This window comes from Neoarius graeffei, chromosome 12 (assembly GCF_027579695.1).
Source record: "Neoarius graeffei isolate fNeoGra1 chromosome 12, fNeoGra1.pri, whole genome shotgun sequence".
Classification (NCBI taxonomy): Eukaryota; Metazoa; Chordata; class Actinopteri; order Siluriformes; family Ariidae; genus Neoarius; species Neoarius graeffei.
This window is the reverse complement of record NC_083580.1, coordinates 80,131,282-80,147,585: the sequence shown is the minus strand read 5'-3', so window position 1 is coordinate 80,147,585 and position 16,304 is coordinate 80,131,282. Positions and strand designations below refer to the sequence as shown.

General features: G+C 43.6%; 1 protein-coding gene across 1 annotated transcript in view; it reads right to left on the bottom strand.

The window, feature by feature from the left end:
- The window catches only part of gpr34l (G protein-coupled receptor 34 like), a 471,084-nt gene extending 460,267 nt beyond the window's left edge, over positions 1-10,817 (bottom strand). The window contains exon 1 of the mRNA XM_060936524.1: positions 10,812-10,817. The gene's annotated coding sequence lies outside the window, so the exon portion shown is untranslated. The remainder of the gene's footprint in view (positions 1-10,811) is intronic.
- Positions 10,818-16,304: the final 5,487 nt, after the last annotated feature.

The window sequence follows — 16,304 nt, the reverse complement described above, 5'->3', positions numbered from 1 at the left end:
CCCCAACAATAAGCCATGGGTAACGAAGGACATCAAAGCCCTCTTAAATGAGAAGAAGAGGGCTTTCAGAGCCGGCAACAAGGAGGAGGTGCAAGAAGTACAGCGTGAACTGAGAGCAACGATCAGGGAGGCCAAGGAAAAGTACAGGAGGAAGTTGGAGTGGAAACTCCAACAGAACAACACAAGAGAGGTGTGGAGTGGAATGAAGACCATCACTGGTTACAAGCCAACCAACAGTGAAGGAGTGGATGTCAATGTGGAAAGGGCAAATGTGCTGAAACTTTACTTCAACAAATTCGATGGCGTGACCCCAACCCACCACCACCACTCTTCTGCGGGATGGCTACAACCACACACTTCACATTCTCTCCCCTCCTCCGCCTCTTCTTGCCCAACCTCATCCCCATTTCAGGACCTTACTCGCACCTCCTCAACAGACCCCCTGGCTGAGCACCCCCCCTAAGAAACACCTTCATCCCTCCCCTACCCGTCACCTCCACACCGATCATCAGCAACGAGCAAGTGAGAAGACCGCTGAAGAGACTCCATGCAGGAAAATCAGCAGGCCTGGATAGTGTTAGCCCCAGGGCCCTGAAGACCTGTGCCCTCCAGCTAAGTGGAGTACCTCAGCATGTCTTCAACATGAGCCTGGGTCTTCAGAGGGTCCCCGTGCTGTGGAAGATGTCATGCCTCATCCCTGTACTGAAGAAGCTGAGTCCCAGTGACCTCAAAGACTACAGGCCAGTACCATTGAAGTCACACATCATGAAGACCCTTGAGAGACTCATCCTGGAGCAGATTTGGCCTATGGTCCAACCACTTCTTGACCTCCTTCAGTTTGCCTACCAGCCCCATCTTGGAGTAGAGGACGCAATCATCTACCTGCTCAACAGTCTACAGCCACCTGGACAAGCCAGCCAGCACTGTGAGGATCATGTTTTTTTTATTTCTCCAGTGCTTTTGATACCATCCGGCCGTCTCTGCTGGGTGAGAAGTTGACAGCGATGAAGGTGGATGCCCCACTGGTGTCCTGGATTGTGGATTATTTGACTGGCAGACCACAGTATGTGTGCTTGCAGTGCTGTGTGTCAGACAGAGTGATCAGCAACAGCGGGGCTCTGCAAGGGACTGTCCTTCCTCCTTTCCTTTTCACTCTCTACACCACTGATTTCAACTCCTGCATGGAGACCTGCCACCTCCAGAAATTTTCTGATGACTCTGCAGTGGTTGGACATATTACTGGTGGTGATGAGAGTGAGTACAGGATGGTGGTGGACAACTTTGTCACGTGGAGCAGGAAGAACCACCTACAGCTCAACGTGATGAGGATGAAAGAACTGGTGGTTGATCTGAAGAGAATCAGGGCTCCGGTGAACCCTGTTAACATCCAAGGGGTCAGTGTGGATGTGGTGGAGGAATATAAGTACCTGGGGGTGTACTTGGATAATAAACTGGACTGGTTCAAAAACGTGGACACAGTATGCAAAAAGGGCCAGAGCCATCTCTATTTTCTGAGATGGCTGAGGTCCTTCAACATCTGCCGAACGATGCTGTGGATGTTCTATGAGTCTGTGGTGGCCAGTGCCATCCTGTACGCTGTCGTCTGCTGGGGCAGCGGCTTGAGGGTGAAGGACACTAACAGACTCAATAAGATCATCAGGAAGGCCGGCCATGTTGTAGGTGTGGAACTGGACTCTTTGACAGTGGTGTTGGAGAAGAGGACACTGTCCAAAATAAAAACAATCTTAGACTGTCCTTCCCACCCACTACATGAGGAGCTGATCAGCCACACCCTTACAGAAAAAACACATAAATTTCCCATGTATTTCACATGTGATCACGTTACCACATGTGGAATACATGGTATCAGATTTTGTAACATGTGTTACCATGTAGAGCACATGTGGAAAACATGTTACCACATGTGGAAAACATTCCCACATGTGAGTCACATAAAATTGGGCCAAAACCACATGTTTCCCATGTGCAAAACACATTTTCCACATATTTCACATGTGAAAAATCACATGTGAAGTTCATGTGGTTTTTCTGTAAGGGCAGGAGCACATTCAGTAAACGGCTGAGTCTTCCATGCTGCACAACTGAGAGACCCAGGAAATCATTCCTACCTGTTGCAGTCAAGCTGTACAATAACTGTGGTACACTGTCTTACCATGTATACTGTATCCTTAACTCAGGTGTAATATATGTATATAGGAATCATTGTATATAAAATCGCTTAATTTTGCTTTTACTTAAGTTATTGAACTTATTTAAATTTATTTTATTTATTCTTTTTTCAGATGATTTTATCTTCTATTTTTAGACATGTTTACTTCTTCTCTGATTCAGGAACTTGGTAGCAAATTTGAATTTCCCTCCAGGGGTGAATAAAGTAATTCTGATTCTGAAATGGAACATGATGATGACAGACCATGTGACCAGTAAGACCACATGGATCCTTCTGTTCAGAATGATCCGTATGTGCCATCGACAGCTGTTGATGATGTAACGAGTGGTGTCTCAGGTGGTGTTTACATTAGACCATATCCGTATCGTTTTCGTTGCAGATGCACTGTCCGTGCACATTAAAACGCCGGAAAACGACTCCACAGGCGGAACAGTTTGAATCCGCCAGGGCCCACGTATTCAACCCAGTACGTATCTGATCTGGTGCTGTGTAAACATTGAGGAACGAGGATACGCAGTGCTGAGCTCTAGCTGACGTCGTCATTGGACAACGTCACTGTGACATCCACCTTCCTGATTCGCTGGCGTTGGTCATGCCACGTTGGTCATGTGAATGAGCAATACAGGAAGTGTGTTGAGGAAGTCATTAAGTGAATGAGCAATACAGGAAGTGTGTTGGTTACCGTAGCACTAAATAGTCTTGTTGTAATCGCAAAAAACGGCCGTTCTGCGAGGTGAAGAGTGTACCGAACACTGTTAGATCCTTCTAGCATAAACACGAAGGCCATACACGGTGTAAAAAAGGCATCATTGTAGTACCAGTACCGCCGATAACAGACTGGCATACTTCATTTTTTACAATGACATCCTTCCACTTGCAAGTGGTGAGTGACTTGCGCATGCCCGATATGCACTGGGATCATGTGATGTGCCGTGTAATTAGTCATGTGATTAGCGTATCCGTGTATTGGCGTTGCTGTGTGCACGGGGAACGGTTTTGTTGCGGGCACAGAAATTTTGTGTGTGTACGCAAATCGTTTTAAAAACGTTAATCTGATGATCTGCTGATTCGAAATAATGTAAACAGGGCCTCATTTCCTAGGTCAAGATTTTAACCCACACCCCTTGGAGCTCCATTTTGAAGGTCCACAACACAGTCAAAGGCACTCCAAAACTAGGAGTAGGGACAATGGTAGTGGGAATTGGGATTGGAACAATGTGTCTTCAGGACAGAGGAGTTTACACTTTGTAAACAAGTATTTACACTTTGTAACAAGTATTTATAACTGCTATAGCATAAATGAGAAGATGATCTAATTTGTCTTACAGATGTTTAAGGAGGCGGCACGGTGGTGTAGTGGTTAGCGCTGTCACCTCACAGCAAGAAGGTCCGGGTTCGAGCCCCGTGGCCGGCGAGGGCCTTTCTGTGTGGAGTTTGCATGTTCTCCCCGTGTCCGCGTGGGTTTCCTCCGGGTGCTCCGGTTTCCCCCACAGTCCAAAGACATGCAGGTTAGGTTAACTGGTGACTCTAAATTGACCGTAGGTGTGAATGTGAGTGTGAATGGTTGTCTGTGTCTATGTGTCAGCCCTGCGATGACCTGGTGACTTGTCCAGGGTGTACCCCGCCTTTCGCCCGTAGTCAGTTGGGATAGGTTCCAGCTTGCCTGCGACCCTGTAGAACAGGATAAAGCGGCTAGAGATAATGAGATGAGATGAGATGTTTAAGGACATTAAACACTATAAACTGTTAGAGTGTGACATGTCATTGATTAATGAATTAAAATGGGAATCGGAATCAGCGGGCCGCATCACAGCACCCTGCCATATCACAGTGCCCTGCAATATCACCCCACCCCACCCTATAACCCCGCCCTGTGATATAACACCACCCTGCCGTATCACACCACCCCACCGTATCACACTGCCCTGCCCTATCACACTGCCCCGCCCTATCACACTGCCCCGCCCTATCACACCGCCCCGCCTTATAAAACCACCCCGATCTATCACACCGCCCCGCCCTATCACACCGCCCCACCCTATAACACTGTCCTGCCTTATAACATCCCCCTGCTCTATGACACTGCTCTACCATATCACACTGCCTTGCCTTCTAAGACCACCCCACCCTCTAACCCCCCCGCCATATAACAGTGCCCTGCCGTTTCACACTGCCCCACCCTATCACACCACCCTGCCATGTCGCACTGCCCTGCCGTAACACACCGCCCTGCCTTCTAACACCATCCCGCCCTATAACACTGCCCTGCCGTGTTGCACTGTCCTGTCGTATCACACCAACCTGCCCTATAACACCGCCCTGCTCTATCACACTGCCCCACCCTATAACATCACCCTACCATATCATACCGCCCTGCTGTATCGCACTATCGTGCCCTATAACACTGCCCTACCGTGTCACACTGCCCTGCCGTATCACACCACCAAGATCTTAAGAATAAAAAGGAAAGCATAACATAATTCAGACATGCAACTCTATTTCAGGAATATCCTGGTCATTGAAATAACAGCACCATTTTTGAGCAGGACAAATAAAAAACAAAACTACATGAAATCAGTATAAACATCTTGCAATAGCATTGATATCTCTATCGCCCACAATAATGACGAAGAGCCTTAAAAATCTGCCATGACCTCTGCTCTTTCTGTGCCTTTGGGATGAAGGACGTATAATTCCGTATACATCAACCCACACACAGACTTGATAAATATGAAAAATAACAAGCTGAAGTTAACTTGGATTAGAATCAAACCACAGAATACTAGCATCACAAAATCACCAGTTTTGGAGGGAAAAAACCTGAAAGAATGAGAGTACATACCAACTGACATCAGTCAGGATGAGGGTGGAAAAAATACCATGACTGTGATGAGAGAAAAAAGAAGACAACTGTTTGACCGAAGGAAAGACAGAAGCAGACTGACGAGGCATCTTGGACTGGAAAAGAAGGATATAATAGAGCCAGGGTTTGGGATTAATGCTGTTAAAGTATGCAAAGCAATCATGTGACCTTCTAAATTGTTCTATGTTCGATATTACTACAATATCGAACAATACTACAAAAGAAATCTTACAAACAACAATTCATTAAATTTGATCATGTTATTATCAGTTTATTTTACTCTGTGGTCAGTGGTGCCAGGTTTACAGGTTGATTGAAAGGATTACAAAAACTTGTTAGTCTTTAATTTAAAAAAAAAGAATCAAGGAATCAAGTTATTTGTGATTCACTTTCCTTTGCACTCTTGTGGAATTTGGACTATATCTGGTTTGGCAACCTTTGCTCAGCAAATAAAGATCTCAACAGTAAACATTTGTCGATAACCAGATCTCTCTCTCTTTTTTTTTGGTTCTCTTTTCACTTGAGGACAGAATTTGACACGACAGACCCAGGTATTTTAATGCCATTCTCAGGCTTGGAAAATGGACTCAGTCAGTCGCTGTAGAAAGTTTTTGCCTGGTTTAGATCTTACATATTTGACAGACTGTTATCATTTGGTATAAATGGAGATTTTTTTATGTGTGGGAGCTTTTAAAAGTATCGCAGAAGGATCTGTTTTAGTTCATTCACAAATATGACATTAGCTTTTGCTTCAACACCGATAACGTTCTCAGTCCAGGCCGATTCATCAGCTCCAGAAGGTAACAGAAGATGAATAGAAACCTTCTTATGACGAAACAGATACACAGTTGTTGGGTGGTAGGCAAGTGTACTAAATCCACATAAGGTTGTTGATTTTGTTCATCTCTCTGGTTTCTTCCAACCTTCCAAATACTAGTGTCGTAGACAAGACCACCTAAACCGAGACCAAGGCAAGACCAAGACAAGGCCAAGACTTTTAGGGAATGAGATCAAGTCAAGACCAAGACCGAGGCAGGGCAAGACCAAGTCAAGACCAGGACCAGACCAGTGGGTGTAAATGGGGGTGGGGGAGGGGTGACAACGGTATACAATAACGAAAATTTCAAATTAGCAATGAGTCACGTTATTGGTTGTATTTGAAGCAGGAAGTTTGAAATCCAATCACAGTAACAAGGTTAACAAATAAATCAGACAATGCACAGGCAATTTAGTGAAATCCCCACAGTTATGGTCTTGACCGGTCTTGAAATAAACTCCTGAGTCTTCTATGTCAAAGACAGAGACAAAACCAAATAAAAATGCAGTTGATTCCGAGATGAGACCAAGACCTTCAAAAAGTGGTCTTGAGACCAGTCTTGAGTTTTAAAACACTATCAAATACGTTAAAGACTCATCGAAAAACGGCAGTTGTATATTTGAAAAAGGATCAACATTTTTCCAATTTTCCTCTGTCCAGTTTGAGTGAGCTCACTGTAGCCTGTTTCAGATTCCTGTTGTTACCTGATGGGAGTCGAACCTGAGATGATCTTCTGCTGTTGTAAGCCCATCTGCATCGATGTTCAATGCATTGAGATGCTTTTCTGCTCAACATGGCTGTAAAAAGTAGTGATTTGTGTTACCGTATCCTTCCTGTTTGCTCGAATTAGTCTGTGTTCACCTCTGACCTTTCTCAGAAACAAAGCGTTTCTCAAAAACACTACTTGATGTTTTTATGTTTTCCACTCTATGTAAACTCTAGAGATTGTTGTTCCAGGACATCAGTAGTTTCTGAAATCTTTAGACCAGCCCATCTGCCACCAACGTCCATGCCATGGTCAACGTCACTGAGACCATTACGTTACATTACAGGTATTTAGCAGATGCTGTTATCCAGAGTGATGTATAATATGTCCAGAGCAGCCTGGGGAGTAGTTGGCGGTTAGGTACCTTGCTCAAGGGCACTTCAGCCATTTCTGCTGGTCCAGGGGATCAAACCTGGCGACCTTTTGGTCCCAAAGCTGCTTCTCTCACCATTAGGCCATGGCTTCCCTTGAGACCACTCAGATCTTTTCCCCATTCTGATGCTCTTGCATGATTACATACAGTACATTGTGCTTCTGCCACATGTTTGGCTGATTTGGTTTTCATGATAATTTCAGGAACGAGCAGCAGTACAGGTGTTCCTATTAAAATGCACAGTGAGTGTATAGAGTAGAGTGATTGTATATACACCTGTTTTAGCTAGTTGTACGTTCCTGTATACTGTACAGTGCATTCATTTCCCCAGGGCAGAATGTTTTCTTCCCACAGTACTCTGATAACAATGGGCTATTTCCCCCACAGGCTCACCCTGATTTCTTTTAATAGTCCTGATCAAAATTTCCATTCAAAGCAGACTTTATATAAACAGGTGATTTAAAAAAAGTCGTCTGCTGTTTGTACTGGGGGTGGTTGGGCTTCCTTTAAGTCAATGCCAAGACGCAGATGAACATGAGACGAAATAATCCATCACTCTGAAGTTGGATGCTGAACACTCTGCAAGAACAAAAAAACATCAGTCATTGCTGTGACTCTGCAGGAGCGACACGGTGGCAGTTCATCTCTACTGAGTGATCAAAGCAGCGATATGAGTCAGGTTAGGAAGATATTTTTCACCCAGACTGTCTTCCTCACACCTTTTACCAGAATTGAACGTCTGACCTGTCTATCTGAGAGACAAAAGTGAATAATATACCCAGGAAAGTTACGGTAACTCAAACAGCCACTCTGTGCAACCATGGTGAGCAGAAAAGCATTTCAGAATGTAAAACACTTCAAACTATGACATGGATGGGCTACAATAGAAAAATACCACATCATGTTCTACTTCTGTCAGCCAAGAACCCAAAATATCACCCAAACTGGACAAATTAGAAGAACATTACCTGGTCTGATGAATCTCAAGTTTTGTTCCACACAATCAGGTCAGAATTTGTCATCGCCCTCATGAACCCATGGTCTTGACCTGAGTTCTGTGAACAGTCCAGGCTGGTGGTGGTGTAATGGTGTGTGGAATGCTTTCTTGGCACACATTGGGCCTCTTAATACCATTTGAGCATTGTTAGAACCTCATGACCTATTTGAGTATCATTCTGGATCGCATGCTTCCTGTTATGGCCACGATTTATTTATAATGGTTACTTCCAGCATGATAATATGCCATATAATGAAGTCATGTCCAACCGGTTCCATGAACATGGCGACACACAGCTGACAAACCTGCAGCAATTACGTGATGTCATTATATCAATCTGGAGTGGAATTCCAAAGCATATTTCCAACACCATGTGAATTCCATGCTATTAAAAATTCCAGATGTTCTGAAAGCAACAGTGAGTCCTACTCTGGATTAATACGGTGTTCCTAATAAAACATGTCCATGTGCTTGGATTGCAGAAATTGCTTTAAAGAGAATTTGATCAGAGAGTGAAATCAGTCTTAAAAATGGCTGATAGTTGGTGATTTTTCTCATCTCATCTCATTATCTGTAGCCGCTTTATCCTTCTACAGGGTCGCAGGCAAGCTGGAGCCTATCCCAGCTGACTGTGGGCGAAAGGCGGGGTACACCCTGGACAAGTCGCCAGGTCATCACAGGGCTGACACATAGACACAGACAACCATTCACACTCACATTCACACCTACGGTCAATTTAGAGTCACCAGTTAACCTAACCTGCATGTCTTTGGACTGTGGGGGAAACCGGAGCACCCGGAGGAAACCCACGCGGACACGGGGAGAACATGCAAACTCCGCACAGAAAGGCCCTCGCCGGCCCTGGGGCTCGAACCCAGGACCTTCTTGCTGTGAGGCGACAGCGCTAACCACTACACCGTTGGTGATTTTTTATTTATTTATTTTTTTTTAGCTTATCTGGTTGCAGGCGAGGCCGGATGAGCTTATGTGATCATGCATTGTCCGTCCACAATTTACAAAAATCGCTACTCCTCCTACAGGATTGATTGGATTTTGATCAAACTCACATACAATGTTCCCCAGGTAGGTGTGCATAAAAGTTAAGATGGTGGCGCCACCTGTCATATTTACAATTTTATGGGCGTCTGAAATTTTGGGGTAGCTCCTCACATTAAACACTCCTCTTCGTAAACTGCTGGGATGTTTTCTCTGAAACTCACCCAGAAGACTCTAAAGACATCTTCCAACAAGAACTGCTCACCAGGTGGCGCCACCTGCCATGGATGAGGTGACAGAGTGATCACATGCAATTTCATGAAAATTGCTACTCCTCCTACAGGAGTGATCAGATTTTGATCAAACTTATATGGAATGTTCCCCAGGTTGGGATGTATAAAAGTTGTCAAGACGGTGGAGCCACCTGTCATATTTAACATTTTATGGGTGTTTGAAAATTTTGGGTGACTCGTCACACCAAACACTACTGTTCGTAAACTGCTAGGATGTTTTCACTGAAACTCACCCAGAAGACTCTAAAGACATAAAGACAAGAATTGTTCACCAGGTGGTGCCACCTGCCATGGATGCAGCTTAGCAGGGTCATATGCAATTTCACAAAAATCGCTACTCCTCCTACAGGATTGATCAGATTTCACACTCTCACACAACAACAGTGGCCAGTCTGAGCTCCAGCCTCATTGAGGGTATTTTTTTAATTTATTTATAGATTTTTGCTAATAACTCAAGTAAGGGTATGGTATTTGTTGTATTTATTTGCATATACTCTAAATATACCAACTGCTTTGCTGTAAGATAAAGAAGCAACCCAGGTCAGTGAGTTTATTGCCAGATTACAAACACAAGAACAGGTTTAAAACTTGCACTGTTCTTTTATACAAACCAACCAATGTCCACTGGAGGCCATGATGCAAGCACACTTACAATTTCTTTACCAGCGGGGTTTAAATGGAGGCAGTCGATATCTTGATAAGGTGTGTATCGATTTCTTGAGGCCTGTTCTGACAAAGCAACAAGACGAGCGCATCTTGGACACAGCTCGGATTGTTTGTTTTCCTCCTAAAATGATAAACCCGAACAGAGTTTGACCTCTACATAAAAATTTGTCCTGGTTATTTTTTTTATAAATCTCACATCAAGTGCCAGAGAAAAATAGAAAGAGTCTATTGTATGAAAAACACTCTATCTTTAGTGATACAGATGCATGATCTCCTGAGGAAAACTTTGTGTAGAGTGCACGTAGAAGCAAATCACAAGGGATGATGAGTTGTGCTGGATAACTTGTAGAAGAAGGACAGAATTCTGTTCTGTATTCTGTGGTGCATTTTGAAGATAAATTATCTTTACTACAAATATTCATGCCAGTTTTCACAAGTTTGTACATTTGGCTTCATATTTGCGTGCTACTTTTCTTTAAAAAAAAAAAGCCAACAAGTGATCTGTATTAGTTTTCTCGCCACGTCCATGATACCTGAGGACGTGTGACTGATAACGCAAGTATGCTGTGATTTCTAGATATGATCCAGATGTGTTTTTGGAAGAGGGGTGACAAATAAAGAGTGATCATCCATTAAAATCACATTGTTAATTTATTTTTTTTTTAATTTATTTCTCGAAAAGGACAGCTACCCAAGCACCAGATTCATGTAAATAAGTCCAGGAACACAAGCACTTCAAATCTGAGGTACCAGACATATTTATTGCTTCAGAACAAATCCATTCCTGCATATTACGTAGTGTTTCCTTTATTCTCATGTTTACAGCCTTACGGTTAACCTCACGTCAACCTCTGTGACTGGGGCTTTCATCAAAGTTCAAGAGTGCAAAATGTACAGTATGTTCTACACAGGCAGCAGTGTTTCATTACTCAGCCTTGTTATGACAAGAAACAGCTCAGTGGACTTTGCAGTTTCAGCATGGGGTCAATTCCAAATCTATTCGAGAAGTGAGTGCATGTAGAGGGAAAACTGCCCCTAAAGGAGGATGGTGGTACTGCAGCGGTGGGGGTGTTACATCATGATAAATATTTACTGCACCCACCCAATGACACCGAGTAGAATGTCTTAAAATACTCACACACACACACACACACACACACACACACACTCACACTCACACACACGTGTAGTGTAGGCTTCATTGGAACACACTCTGCATTCTCCTATCACTTTCTACATTTAGCTCTAATAAAGTGTTCAGATGGCCCTCATGTGACTGGAGCCGGTTACATAAATGCAGCTCTGCACCCTGGCGGACTTTCAGCGACCTTTCAGAGCTATGTAAACTGGTCTCTGGTTCACAGAACACAATAATGGTTTATGGTGAGATCTGTAAAAGCACCAAAGAGATCTAACATCTGGAATGAGTGTGACGACAACATATTTCTGAGCAGTAAATGTGTCTGACGTATGAATACAGTCATTTAAGGCTTCAACTGTAATTGTGTACATCAATGGCGGCTCATTCAGAGGTTCATAAAGTCCTGATTCTCAGCTCCATGCATTTTAAATTCCACTATAATAATGATAATAATAATAATAATAATAATAATTAGCTTTTCTGATTGAGCAAGAATTTAAACCAATCGTGTTAATTGACAGATATTTAGTCGATTCACTTACATTTCTAGATGTTGCGTGATCATAGTGCAGCATGCTCACCGCCCCATTGAGCTTAGAATAATCTCATCTCATCTCATTATCTGTAGCCGCTTTATCCTGTTCTACAGGGTCACAGGCAAGCTGGAGCCTATCCCAGCTGACTACGGGCGAAAGGCGGGGTACACCCTGGACAAGTCGCCAGGTCATCACAGGGCTGACACATAGACACAGACAAGCATTCACACTCACATTCACACCTACGCTCAATTTAGAGTCACCAGTTAACCTAACCTGCATGTCTTTGGACTGTGGGGGAAACCGGAGCACCCGGAGGAAACCCATGCGGACACGGGGAGAACATGCAAACTCCACACAGAAAGGCCCTCGCCGGCCACGGGGCTCGAACCCAGACCTTCTTGCTGTGAGGCGACAGCGCTAACCACTACACCACCATGCCGCCCGCTTATAATAATAATTATAATAATAATTTTTTGCTTATAGTGCGCAAATTAACATGAAATATGATCAAATGTGCATTACAAAATATTATCAAAATAAGGGCATATATGTACATGTGGCATGCACGCGTGTGCATTGCAAGCACACGCGCACGCACGCCACATGCATGCATGCATACAACACGCACGCATGCACACACACACACACACACATAAAAAACTCAGAAAAAATATTAATAGTAATCCCAAATATAAAACTAGCTAGTTGTAAACTCTATTGAATAAAAATGTCTTAACTAATTTCTTAAAGTTGTTAAAATCCTTCTCCTGTCTAATCTCTCGAGGAAGTGTACTGAAAAGTGTTGGCGCACCTGCTGCAAAGACCCTAACCCTATCGCCCAGCGTCTTCTTTGTCTTAGCATTGAATGGTGTGAGAAAAATTTCATGGTTTCTGCATAAAGCACATGTGCTACATGACTTAATCTGAACCAAATTACAAATGGATGCTGGTGCAAACCCATACATTGCCTTGAAAGTTAAAACTAACATTTTAAAATCTATTCGTTCACTAACCGGGAGCCAGTGCAGAGAGCGCAAAACCGGAGTAATATGAGAGAAACGAGGTGTAGCTGTAATAAGCCTGGCTGCTGCATTTTGGACTCGCTGTAATTTGCTAATAGACTTGACTGGAAGGCCATACAAAAGACTGTTGCAATAGTCCAATCTACTTGTTATAAAGGAATAAACTAGGATTCTAGAAGTGTGAGCAGAAAGATATTTTCTTATTCTCCTCATGTTATGGAGATGAAAAAAAATGCAGTCTTACAAGTGTTATTGATATGAGGTACTAGACTCATACTACTGTCAAATATTGTTCGTAAATTCTTGGCGGTTGAGACAGGTGCAACACTAACTTCACCCACTAGTAACTTGTGAATATTAATCTTCTTGAGCTGATGTTTAGTCCCTATAACTAAGAACTCAGTCTTCGCATCATTCAATTTCATCTTGTCCATTGCCATCCATGCGCGTACTGCTTTCATGCACCTCTCTATTGCAGCAGTGCACTCCACTTGACTTATACTGCAGTCCGGCTTGAACAACAGATATAATTGGGTGTCATCTGCATATGCATGTGCCACTGGTAAATGTTCCTTGATGATATCAAACAACTTACTGGCATATAGTGAAAAGAGTAAGGGTCCTAGACAGGAAACCTGTGGCACTCCGCACGATAACTGGAACTTGTCTGAAAGACCCTCACCATATACCACTCACTGTGCATGGCCCGACAGATAGGAAGCAAACCACTGAAGTACTCTTCCTGTGATACAAAAATAATGTCTCAAGTCAACAGAGGAGGATTGTATGGTCGACCATATCAAAGGCCGCACTCAGATCTAACAGCACGAGTAAAATCACATGCTGACAGTCCATGCTCAGTAAAATATCATTTTGCACTTTTAAAAGTGCTTCATAGTTATTAATGCGGGCGGCACGGTGGTGTAGTGGTTAGCGCTGTCGCCTCACAGCAAGAAGGTCCAGGTTCGAGCCCCGTGGCCGGCGAGGGCCTTTCTGTGTGGAGTTTGCATGTTGTCCGCGTGGGTTTCCTCCGGGTGCTCCGGTTTCCCCCACAGTCCAAAGACATGCAGGTTAGGTTAACTGGTGACTCTAAATTGACCGTAGGTGTGAATGTGAGTGTGAATGGAACTGTGTCTATGGCCAAGTTTACATTAGACCGTATCTGTCTCGTTTTCTTCACGGATGCACTGTCCGTTTACATTAAACCGCCTGGAAACGCCCGGAAACGGGAATCCGCCAGGGTCCATGTATTCAATCCAGATTGTGTCAGCTCTGGTGCTGTGTAAACATTGAGATACGCGGATATGCTGTGCTGAGCTCTAGCTGGAGTCGTCATTGGACAACGTCACTGTGACATCCACCTTCCTGATTCGCTGGCGTTGGTTATGTGACGCGACTGCTGAAAAACGGCGCTGACTTCCGCCTTGTATCACCTTTCATTAAAGAGTATAAAAGTATGAAAATACTGATGCAAATACTGCCCATTGTGTAGTTATGATTGTCTTTAGGCTTGCCATCCTTCCACTTGCAAGTGGTAAGTGATATGCGCTGGGATCACACACACAGCGGCTCAGTCCCGAATCATTGCTTGTGCACTTCACTCGCGCGCTGTGTGAGCTGCGCAGGGCCGGAGTGCGCACCCTCCAGAGGGCACTCGCTGTTCAGGGCGGAGTGATTTGGAGTGCAGGATGCCTGCGGAGCCGAGCGTATCCGTGTATTGGTGTTGCTGTGTGCACGCAAATCGTGTATTGGTGTTGCTGTGTGCACGCTAATCGTTTTAAAAACGTTAATCTGATGATCCGCTGATACGGTCTAATGTAAACATGGGCTATGTGTCAGCCCTGTGATGACCTGGCGACTTGTCCAGGGTGAACCCCGCCTTTCGCTTGTAATCAGCTGGGATAGGCTCCAGTTTACCTGCGACCCTGTAGAACAGGATAAAGCGGCTACAGATAATGAGATGAGATGAGTTATTAATGCACCTAGTGGTCAAAATGGGAACTGCAACAAGTGTAATAAATAGAGGCCCACTAGGGCAGGAATAACACTGCCCCCTGTTCACTTTACAAACATTTTCAGTGGAGGAGGAGCAGCAGACAAGTAGTTAATAAATACCAGGGTTGCCAGGGTTGTATTTTTTAAACACAAAATTGGCCTAATTGAAAAATACTCCATCTGCCAAGATCTTGTGTTGTACCCAATAATTAGAATTAAAGCTAGACGGGCTTTCAATTTCATAAAATCTGTGAAATTTAGTTCCGTCTGAAATGTGGTGATTGTGATATATGTTTATTTCTGTAATATCTCATAAAATATCAGGCCATTCTGTGGCTGGGAAGTTATTTAATTTGAGGGGATTAAAGCAAATAATGTGCATGAAATCGCTCGCTTGGCGCAGTCAAGTAGACAGAGGAAGTCCGTGTGCGCATGCGCAGGTTTACCTTCTTCTTCTTCTTCTGGGTTTTACAGCAGCTGGCATCCACAGTTGCATTACTGCCATCTACAGGTTTCCCTTTGAGCGTGCACTGACAGTTCCATCATTCTGTCGCTAAATGAACAGCTGATCACACCGAGGTGCTCGCTGAGCACCCATATTTATTAGTTTGGTCCTGCATTTCCTTTCCTTCGTATAGAACATAACATCTTTTCTTCTCGCTTTCTTTCCGTTACTGTAGTCGCTCTTTCATGTTTCATTCGCACACTCACGTCCTCCATTTTTCTCTCCTGTTTCAAATTTGTATCCCACAATGCCTTGTGTGAACGGGGAAAGCCCACCACGTGATGCATGACATAGTATCTTGAATTGGGTCATGGTGAAGCAGGAAAAAATAGCAGAGAATTTAGGGCCACGTGGCTAGAAAGTCATTAATTGTTCTGTTTTTAAAAAAAAAATAAAATTGGAAGTCTGTGATTCGAATTCAGTAGCTTTCAGTCACTAAACAAAAAAATAATTGGGTGTCGGGGAAAATTCTTTTTATGCCCGACACTTGAAAAATCTGAAACGCAGTCTACCTTTAATCTGAAGAAATTTTTGCAAAAAAAACCCACCCCATAACATGTAAATGCAGACAGTGTGTATGATGTACAGAAGTGTTTTGGTTGTAAGAGGTATTGTGCAGACTGAGAGAAGGAAAATCAAAGAAAGAACATCAGAAATCCGTGTGCACCATGGTGACCTTGTTTCCCAGAAGGAAAACTGTGTCTCATTTTTACAATGCCTAGGGTTTTTTTTATGTTTCAGGTCTTGTGTGTGTGTGTGTGTGTGTGTGTGTGTGTGTGTGTGTGTGTGTGTGTGTGTTTCAAACTTATTTAGATTGGATTTTTTTTTTTTTGCATTTTGAAGCTCTAAATAAAATGCAGTACAGTAACAAAGGGTGATTACGAAGTTATTTTCTCCATGCCCTAGAGATGCAGTGGATGGAGATGAGATTAAAAAGTGCTGTTCTATTCCTTTATGAACAGTGCTGGAAGAACATAAAGTGTCCTGCTGGCAGAGACGAGGGAGTAGTTGGAACAGATGTTTGACAGACCAGTTTATTAAAGCCACAATGGAATAGAGTACAACGTGATTCCCTTGCGTGGCTTACTATTAATGACGTACAGCATTTCAGTGATGTTAAATATTGAAAGGCATGGTGTT